At 32.8% G+C, this 10,601-nt stretch overlaps 1 pseudogene; it reads right to left on the bottom strand.

Annotated features, from left to right (window-relative positions):
- Positions 1–3,926, bottom strand: part of LOC121241779 — a 135,118-nt pseudogene extending 131,192 nt beyond the window's left edge.
- Between the last annotated feature and the right edge of the window lie 6,675 nt (positions 3,927–10,601).

Here is a 10,601-nt window from a genome sequence, read left to right as displayed (position 1 = left end):
CTAGTTCCATTGCTTGAATTCGTTGGAGATGCCAATTCATGAAGTGGTTCTTCACGTACAAGATTTGGACAACTACCAATATAGAGTTGGTGTAAATGTTGCAACTGAATGCAAGCAATTGGGAGACGCAGAAGGTTTTGGCAGGCCGATAGATCTAGAAAGTCAAGTCCAACCAGGGTCCCAATGGATAAAGGTAGTTCTTCTATTGCGGTGTTTCTTAGACACAACCCTGTTAAACATTCCATTTTACACTCGATTTCAGGAAGATAACGAAGGCTTGAGCAATAATTAAGATTAAGGTAGCATAAAGATCTCAAATTGAGGCTTCTTGGAAGGATTTGGAGTTTAGAGCATCCATAAAAATCCAAATTAGAAAGATTTTCCAAAGATCCAACGGAATCATGCACCTCAACTAATCTTCTACAACTTTGTACACTCAATTCCTTCAAATTTGAGATGCTTGAAAGATCCGGAATCTTTTCTAAGAATTCACAATGTTTGAATCTCATAATCGTCAAATTCTGTAAAAGAAAAAGAGGAAAAGTTTAATAATGGACTTTACTACATAATTCAAAGGAAAAAAAAAAAGTCGTTGATGATGATTATAATTGTGTACTTACCCTGGGCTTGAATCCATCCCCCAACTCCTTTATGAGGCTATGCCGCATCTCAAAGACAATGAGTTTCTTTCCTCTAAAATTACGTGGCAAAGACTCTTCAGGATATTGAGGCCAATTAAGTAATCTTAACTTCTCAGAGAGATAATTGGGAGCACAAGAAAAACGTGCATTACGACATATAAAGATTCTAAGTCTTTCCAAATGTCGAAATGCTTCGGGATGCAAGCTTATCTCCTCATCGCCTTTCGGTAAATCTACTAGCATGCCTTCAACTTTGTTTGGCCCCTGATCATGTAAGTGCATGAAGTTGGTTAAGATATTTTAGGAAAAATAATACTCTGTACTTATCAATTAATATTACTCTGCTAAAATCTCCAATACTAAATAGACAGCATGCTAAAATATAAAAGATTGTCTTTTTACCAACTTATGTACTCTCCTATAACTTTGAATAAAACAAACGCTAGCTTGAGGAGAGAGTAGATATGAAATTAGAAAATATAGGATATTTGGAATGAAAAAAGAACATCTAGATTTAGTACTTTTATTGACTCATTTTAATTATTAATAAATGAATTATATATATATCTACAAATTCATATTGATAATTTAAAGTGTGTATATATATATATATATGAGTATTGCTATATCCACAAAAAAATTACACAAAAATAATCTTATAAACTGACGTGTTTTTATCTGATCCATTAGATTTACTTTACAAAAAAAGTGATTTTATAATCTGATGAAACACATCAAAATACATCAATTTGTGGGATTACTTATATATATATATTTATTTATTTAGGTATAAATTCATACGATTTATATTTTCTCAAAAAAAGAAAAAAATCCACTAGGTTTCACTTTTGGAAAAGAAAATAAATGTAAAACCCAATATATTCTTTTTTACTCTTACCGTACTTTCTTCCAACACTTCACGGATATCCTCATGAAACCACAGTCTACTACGTTTGCTAGGTTCTTCGGGTGATTCTAGTCGAACAATTTCTCGTCCCATATCTTGTAGCAAGTCGTGCATCTGGACACTTTCATTACTCCTTTCAATAGTAGTAATAAGACACTTGTCTATAAGCCTCTTGATTCCATGAACCGGGAAAAAACCACAACAATCAAATATTTTCCTGATATTAGCCAAACATTCTCCTTTGAAGAAAAATGCAATATCAAGGAATATTTGCTTCTCAGTAGCATGCAGACCTTCATAACTCACTAAGAGTACTTTTTGAATATCATCGTTGGGAATCTTTCTATATTTATCCAATGCATTTTTCCATTCATCTATACTTTGACCTTTTAGATCTGAACCTAGCACTTTTAAAGCTAGTGGAAGACCTTGGGCATATTTTGTTATTTGTTTAGAGAGTTCCACATAACCTTCAAGTGGTTTGTCTTTCTTGAAAGCATGCAAGCTAAATAGTCGAAGAGCTTCATTCTCATCCAAAATCTTCACCTCGTATTTTGAATCAACTTCAAAGACTTCTAATAAGTGTTGATCTCTTGTTGTGATGAGAATTCTACTTCCTGAGCCAAACCAATCACGATCTCTAGCTAGTTTTTCTAGTTGGACCATCTCATCCACGTCATCAAGAACTAGTAGAATCCTTTTAGAGCAAAGTCTATCCCGAATCACATTGACTCCTTTGTCAACATCATCAATATTCGATATTGTTCCTAAGATCTTGGACAAAAGTGTATTTTGCAGCTCAAGTAGACCTCCTGTCCGTTTTGAAGTTTCTCTAACGTCTTTTAAGAAACAACTTCCTTCAAATTGAGAAGAAATCCGGTTGTAGATATCATTTGAAATAGTTGTCTTACCAATTCCACCGGTTCCGAATATCCCTACCACGCGTATAATATCATTCATTTCGATATTTAGATGTTGATCATAAATGTCTTGTATACGAGACTCTATCCCAACTGGATGCCATGCAACACTTAAAGGTGTTTGATTTACTATTTTTTTGTCCACCCATTGAATGATTTCTTGGATAAATGTTGACTCATCCCTATCGATAAAAAAGAGAAGACAAATTGAAATAGTTAAGAGTACTTTTCACAATAGATGACGTACGAATCTAATTAAGTTAAAATATATAGTGTTTTTCATTCTCCATAACAAAGCGACAGCTGTAGATTACGGTGTAAAAGGCCGGTAGCTTTTCTCCTTCTTTAATCTGAACATTGTTTCATAACAAAACTTAATCTGAAACTTATAATTTAAGAGATTTCGTGAGTCTTTATATCTAGAAACAAATTGAAACTAAACGTTATGTGAAACTAATATCGTAGTGGTACCAGATATTTAATCCCTAAATCAGAAAGGATTTCTAAAATTTGACTTTTTTTTTGCATATAATTATTCAATCCCAAAAATAATCATAAATATCAATTTGTTTTCCTTTTGTATGATATTTTATCTTCACCAATCAGATCCTTTAATATTTGTCTCAATTTTTCTCATAAATTTCTCAAATATAGCATGCGCATTCACATGAGAAAGTACATATAGGCAAAGCTTACCGGAATTTCGCTAATGCGAAACCAGACAAATCAGCTACTCTTTGCAAAGCTACCTTCCATTTCAGCATCTTTGCGTTATCCTTGAGCTTATCTCCAAGTTTATCAAAGGATTCTCCAAAAAATCCTTTTTGATGCCGTACTTCGATGGATCTACGTCGTAAAAAATTGGTAGAACAATTTGCTGCATTGTTTCCTTGCAATCAAGAATCTTCAATAGCTCATCTAAGCACCATCTAGATTCTGCATAATTTTTAGAGAATACAATGATAGAAATCATTGACCCTTCAATAGCTTTGAAAAGTGCCGGTGAAATCTCCTCCCCTCTTTCAAGGTCGACGCTATCTTTGTAAGTCTTGATTCCACTTTGAAGTAAAGCACGATTTAGATGAGAAATAAAGTTATGGCGAACATCTTCACCTCTAAAGCTCAAGAATACATCATAATTCCATGAACGGATGGAAGGAGATGAAGAGGATGACGAAGAGGAAGAAGCTCCTGATTGAAAGGCCATAGAAGAAGAAGTCATGCTCTGATCAGTACGTATGCGCGATTACAATCTAGCAAGAGGTCCAATTATAGAGTTGCAGAACTTATCCCAAATAAATAATTATAGAGATAAAGTGGGTCAGAGAAAGGAGAAACTTCTCGGCAACAACGTCGAACATGCATGCATGTGTTTATTCTGTACGATTGTAGAACTTTCAACCTTCAAAGTTGTATAAAATGATCAATTTGGTCCCACAACAATCGACTTTACTCTGTTTTAGCACAGATGTTGTTCCCAAATAGAAAGAGTGTAAATTCAGTATCGACTAGTATAAATTTTTTTTAAAAAATATTTTTAAAAATAAAAAAAAAAATCCCAAAATTATTAATTATTCACTAAGAGTTGATGTTTGGACGGTCAATTTATGGAATCCTAACAAAAGTAATTGCTCGGTTGATTTATATGGAGGTTTGTTTTACGCAATAGGACTTGAATTTGAAACCGAGTAATTAATATGGAACGTACACGACTTCTTTGCCAACAACCATGCATGCTAGCTATTATGAGTTCAAAAGTCTTCTCAATCTTTACTGACAAACTTCTTCTCGACAACTTCTATTCTCCCACGCTAGAAAATCTCAAAGGTCTTGAGTTCATACAGAAAATTAAATTAATGGGTGTGAGATCTGGACCTTTGTTTTACACGGTAGGACTTGAATTTGAAACCGTGTAAAGGGATGCAAGTATTTTCGAGACAAATATAAATGATTAATCTACCACTTTTTTTAAGCTTAAATTTGTTAGATCAATGGCACATGATATCATAACAAAGATTTTGAGTGCAAGTCCTGACTCTACATTTTACCTTTTTAATTAAATTTTTTACGTACTGGACTCATTCATTGAGGGCGATTTTGTCGGCCTACACGTGAGTGTGAGTGTTAAATAAATATAAATGATAAAATTTACTTATTCTTATCAATTTAAAATTTTTGGACAAACGGTGATTTTGCAGTGGTGACTAGGATCACAAGTAATAGTTTCATTATCCATAATTTTAATAAGTTTGTTTATTCTATCGCCATTTGAAAATGGCTTTTTAGGTTGGACCGTACATTACCCTTTATCTTTAAGGCTAAAACATAATTCATCTCAACTCATCATTACAACTTTTTCAAATCTCAACACAAAATATAATAAACAATTCAACTTTTTCAAATCTCAAAACAATAATAATAATAATAAATAATATTCTAATAATATTTTATCAACTCAACTCAACTCAACTCACTTCAACGTTCAAACGCATTCTAAATCATAGAATGTCGGAATAAGTTTATCACAATCACTACTATAAACCATGTTCTAAGAAGGGTGTACAATACCATATATGTACAACTGTCCACTTAAGAACTATAAACAAGGATGCTTGCCGCTATTTTTTAGCACAATACTTATGTATTTGTTTTCAGATATGAGATGAGATGAGTTGATATTAAAGTTAAAAATTTAAATAAAATATTGTTAAAATATATTTTTTAATATTATTTTTGTTTTGAGATTTGAAAAAGTTAATTGCTTATGTTATTTTGTGTGAGGATTTGAAAAAATTATAATGATGAGATGAGAAATTTTCAAGTTTTGGATTTTAATCTTGAAAGCAAACCAAAATTCAAGAGGCAAACCAATGGCTACAAGTAAATGAACAAAGTGAAAAGCTTACAAGCTAAACAAAGTGCACATACATGAGCAAATAAATTAGGCTCTTGTTTCTTAATTAACGGATTTGAGAAGATTTATATCACCTCAATAAGATGATTATGATTGTTGCAAATCATAACATTATATTTGCATATATAGCGTTCTTAAACCCAAAAGTTGAGATCAATAGAGTGAGTTACCCATACATGAGCAATTTTAACATTATATATGAAACATATGACAAGTCTTAATTTGAGTGCAAATACCAAATAAAAATAAATAAAAACAGTATCGAGAAAATGTCTCGAGACCACCTCTCGGTGGCCAAGCATTTCCCATATCCAATATCAACCAAAAATGAGTGGTTGTAATCGTGGTCTTCGACATGATTAAAAAAAACAAAAGAATACAAGCTGGTCATGAGTGTCAATAATTCCTATAAATAAATAAAAAAGCTAGGGATCTCGTTGGAAGCTACAGCTTTTTTTTTTTTCCTTAATGATTAAGAAAATGTTGTTTAAAAATATTATGAATTTTTTTCTTTTTTAAAAAAGATTTAAAAGTATTAAAAATGATATGAAAAAAAAAGACAAAAAAAAATATTTGAAACGCGTAGCGGGAGCCCTAGCTGTGGGTGTAGACCCCACCCATAAATAAAATAGCCAATTTGTAGGCAACTTCCTTATTTTTAAGAAAGTGTATTAATCAGGCAAATGTCATGTGCGTTGTGTCTTCAATTAAAAAAAAAAAAAAAGGAAAATTAAAAGAAAGATGAGAAGCTGAGAAAAAAAGAAAGAAAGATGTGAAACTTGTTGGCAACTTTTTTCGAGCTTCTTGTCACTCAAAGCTGGAAATCAAGCATCAACATTTCAGTTTCACCTCTCCATTTTCCCTCTTTCTCTTATCTTATCTCTTTCCTCTCTTTTTTTCCCCTTCTTCTCATTTCTTTTTCTCTTTTCCCCTATTTTCCATTGCTATCCTTAAAGTGATCAATTTGATCTCAAAGCAAGTTGATACTTTTTAAAAACAAAAAAAAGATGTTCAAGTTGGTCCATTAATTGCCATTAAGGACGGAGAGAATTAATATGGAACACAATTGAATTAGTAAACCATAGGACCCACCGATTCACCAATTTTCCCGATATGAGTTCTCGACAACTCCTATCATGAGTTCAAAAGTCTTCTCAAAGTCTTCTCTATTCGTACTGACAACTTCTGTAAAATCACAAAAGTCTTGAGTTCATACATGCAGAAAATGAATGGGTGTGAGATCTGGACGTTTGTTTTACGCAGTAGGACTTGAATTTGCGAACGTGTACTGGAATGCAAGTAGACTGACCGAGAAACTTTGAATGCAACGACTTTATTTAATTCACAGGCTCAAAATCGTGTGGCTTGCCAACGAAAACAAAATACAATAAAATCTCATATTATTTGTAATAGGATAATACTTTATCCATCGACAAAAGTCATGGTGGCTATCGATTGAATCTATCTTTTTTCCTTTTTTTTACTTAGTAATTAAGAAATTTTTTTTTAATGATATTGTGAATTTTTTTAAAATATTTAAGAGTATAAAAACAATGTATAAAAAAATTGAAAAAAAAAAAACAATTTGACCTTATCAAAGTGGAGTTATATTATAGCATTCCTCGCATGCAGATTTTGTGTATGGTGTGCTATATGTGCTTGGTCTGCTATAGTCTTTGCAAGCAAGGTTTTTACTAAAATTCCTCACAAAGAAATTAATGTGGTTTGCTGTTTACACATTTTAATCAAAGTGGAGTTATCTTATAGCATTTTAATCAAAGTGGACCATTATAATCAAAATGCTGTTTGCACCACTTTTTTCCTTCTGCTGTTTGCACCATTATAATTAAAATGGAGTTTCTTCTACTGTTTGCACCATTCCTCAAAAGTAGTTTTTTCTTTTTTTCTGCTGTGCATGTATTATTTAATTAGTACTTGGGCATGCATGCATGCATTCTAGCTCCTCATTCCCTATAACTTATACATTCTACTGATCCTCATTGCTCATGATCTAGCTAGACAGTTTTTATTACTTGTGTATATGCTCATGGCTGAACAATTTTTATTACTTGGTTTGCTTTTTTTATATTGAACTAGGCATATATTTGCACTGAGTTAGATGTGCTCACTTTGAATACTCACTCCAATATATTTGTTAGATTTGTATAATATTATTAATATTTCTATATATTGAATATTCCCTCCAATATATAGAAGATTTTGGGTGGTATTCTATAGTTGTGGACTAGTTAGCAACGGCTAGACCATTGCCAATGCTCTCAAGCCTAGTCCAAGTTGATTGGGTTCATAACATTGTTCCGCCCTTAAAAAAAAACCTTGTCCTCAAGGTTTAGAGTAGTGATGCACTCTAGGTTAACCAAGGTTCCCGTGTATACAATTACTGCTAGTAAAGTTCCTACCACCTGTGCCATGAACATTGATCTTGGTGGAATCTTCATGTCCAAGTTTAAAGTTTGCCAGAAGGGCTAGATCTTGAGTCATGTTGATGTATCCATACACCTTGAAGCACATGTTAGCAACGGAATGCTTTGGGTACATGTACCCAATAATGTACTCTTGTGATAATATTCAACCCTGGCATTTGGTTTGTGGCAGCAGCAATGCCACAAACTTGTTGGCAACTTTTTTCGAGCTTCTTGTCACTCGGAGCTGGAAATCAAGCACCAACATTTCAGTTTCATCTCTCCATTTTCCCTCTCTCTTATTTTATCTCTTTCCGCTCTTTTTTTTCTCCTTCTCCTCATTTCTTTTTTTCTTTTCCCCTATTTTTCATTGCTATCCTTAAAGTGATCAATTTAATCTTAAAGCAAGTTGATACTTTTTGAAAACAAAAAAAACAAAAAATGTTCAAGTTGGTCCATTGATTGCCATTGAGGACGGGGAGAATTAATATGGAACACAATTGAATTAGTAAACCATAGGACCCACCGATGCACCAATTTTCCCAATATGAGTTCTCGACAACTCCTATCATGAGTTCAAAAGTCTTCTCAAAGTCTTCTCTATTCGTACTGACAACTTCTGTAAAATCACAAAAGTCTTGAGTTCATACATGCAGAAAATGAATGGGTGTGAGATCTGGACGTTTGTTTTACGCAGTAGGACTTGAATTTGCAAACGTGTAAAGGGATGCAAGTAGACTTACCGAGAAACTTTGAATGCAACGACTTTATTTAATTCACAGGATCAAAATCGTGTGGCTTGCCAACGAAAACAAAATACAATAAAATCTTATATTATTTGTAATAGGATAATACTTTATCCATCGACAAAAGTCATGGTGGCTATCGATTGAATCTATCTTTTTTCCTTTTTTTTACTTAATAATTAAGAAAAAATATTTTAATGATATTGTGAATTTTTTAAAAATATTTAAGAGTATAAAAATAATGTATAAAAAAATTGAAAAAAAAAAAAAAACAATTTGACCTTATCGGTATCAACTCTTTGTAATAATAAGCTGTCACATAAACCTAAGGCATGTATCATACACATTTGTACGTACATATATAATAAATTGATTTTTTTTAAATAATAAGGTAAACTCAATTTTAACCAATTGTCTATGTTGTTTGGATATAATGATTGGCCCAATCTTTGTTACGATAAATATAAATAATTAAATCTACCACTTCTATTAGGCTTAAGCTTTTGAGACGAGAGGTTATATTTTCACATGGTATCAAAGAAAAGTTTTGAGTTTAAGTTTTGACTCTACACTTTACCTATTTAATTCAATATTTTACGTGTTAGGCCTATTTATTGAGGGGGAGTCTGACCTACACATGAGTGAGCATTTAAAAAGAATATAAATGATTAAATCTACATATTCTTATCAATTTAAACTTTTTGGATGAATGATAATTTTGCAATCATGACCAGAATCACAAGTTATAGTTTCGTTTGCATCCATAATTTTGATAATTCTGTTTATTCTGATGCCATCTGAAAAATGGCTTTTGAGGTTGGGCTCGTACGTTGCCCTCGATCTTTAAATCATATAATGTCGGAATAAGTTTTTTTGGCCCAAAACCAATGGCCCAAGTGATCTTTCCCCTATCTAACTAAATAAAGATTAAATAAATTCAAGAAATGCCTCTAATATCATGCCTCTATTAAATAGGTGCCGATGAGCCAATCTCAATCACTCCCAAAATTAAAACTTTTTATAGAGAAAAGTGTCAGTCCTACATTGCCTCTAATATCATGCCTCTAAACTACTCATCATCCTAATTTTCATCATCCTCTCATCATCATATGCTATGGCATTAGATAATTGGAGACTATTTAATATATTTCACTTGTGAACCTATCATCTAATACCTCATCATGGGATGATGAGAAAAAAGATGATGAACATATTTTTTCATCTGTAAATATTCACTTTTCCTGCTTAAGACATTTGTAATAAACTTAGTCTTGGTTTTAATTGAAATGAAAGTTTACTTGCGAAGAAAAAAAACAAAAGAACTATGGCAAAAGTAGGATGAAAAAAACAAATAAGAAACACTTCAATTCATAAGGATACTTGCCGCCATTGTTTAGCACAACACTGAATTCATAATCCAAGAAACAAATTAATGGCTACAAGTATACGAACAAAGTGAAAGCTTACAAGCTAATCGGTAGCACAAAATACAAAGGGTTAGTACTATATATATGCGGCTGGAATTGGATGATGAATCTAGAAAACAACAAAAAATACAGAGACATTACGAGAAATATGTATTATGCATGCATATGGAACAATTGGAAGCTTTATGTTGAAGACCAGTCGGGGAAATGCTTCTTGAGTGTTGGTGACGTGGCAGGGCGATTTTTTGCTCTCTGCTAGGGTTATGTAGGTTTCTTGAGTGCACGCTTGGTTTCATTCTGCCCCTCATGGGAGGCCCTCTTATGACTCTGGTTGCCGACGGGATTGAGAGGGCTCCGATGATTAGGTTGGACACTGCTCACGATGGTAAGTTGGTTACATGGGATAAGTGTGGAACTAGTGCGGATGATAGATGTTTTTTTGCATAGGCTCTACCACGGCCTTTACTTCAATCTAAATTTAGGTTACATTTACAAAAGCCTGAGATCATCAATGGGGAATTAGGATTTGTGTTTTCCCATGTTGAGATGGATAGGGCGACTGAGGATCTAAAGTTTGCACTTGTTCTAAAATTCCTATCGAAGAGACCATCCATTGATGTTTT

This window comes from Juglans microcarpa x Juglans regia, chromosome 8D (genome assembly GCF_004785595.1).
Source record: "Juglans microcarpa x Juglans regia isolate MS1-56 chromosome 8D, Jm3101_v1.0, whole genome shotgun sequence".
Lineage (NCBI taxonomy): Eukaryota > Viridiplantae > Streptophyta > Magnoliopsida > Fagales > Juglandaceae > Juglans > Juglans microcarpa x Juglans regia.
The sequence above is the reverse complement of the archived record's forward strand: the minus strand, read 5'-3'. Positions and strand labels throughout refer to the sequence as shown.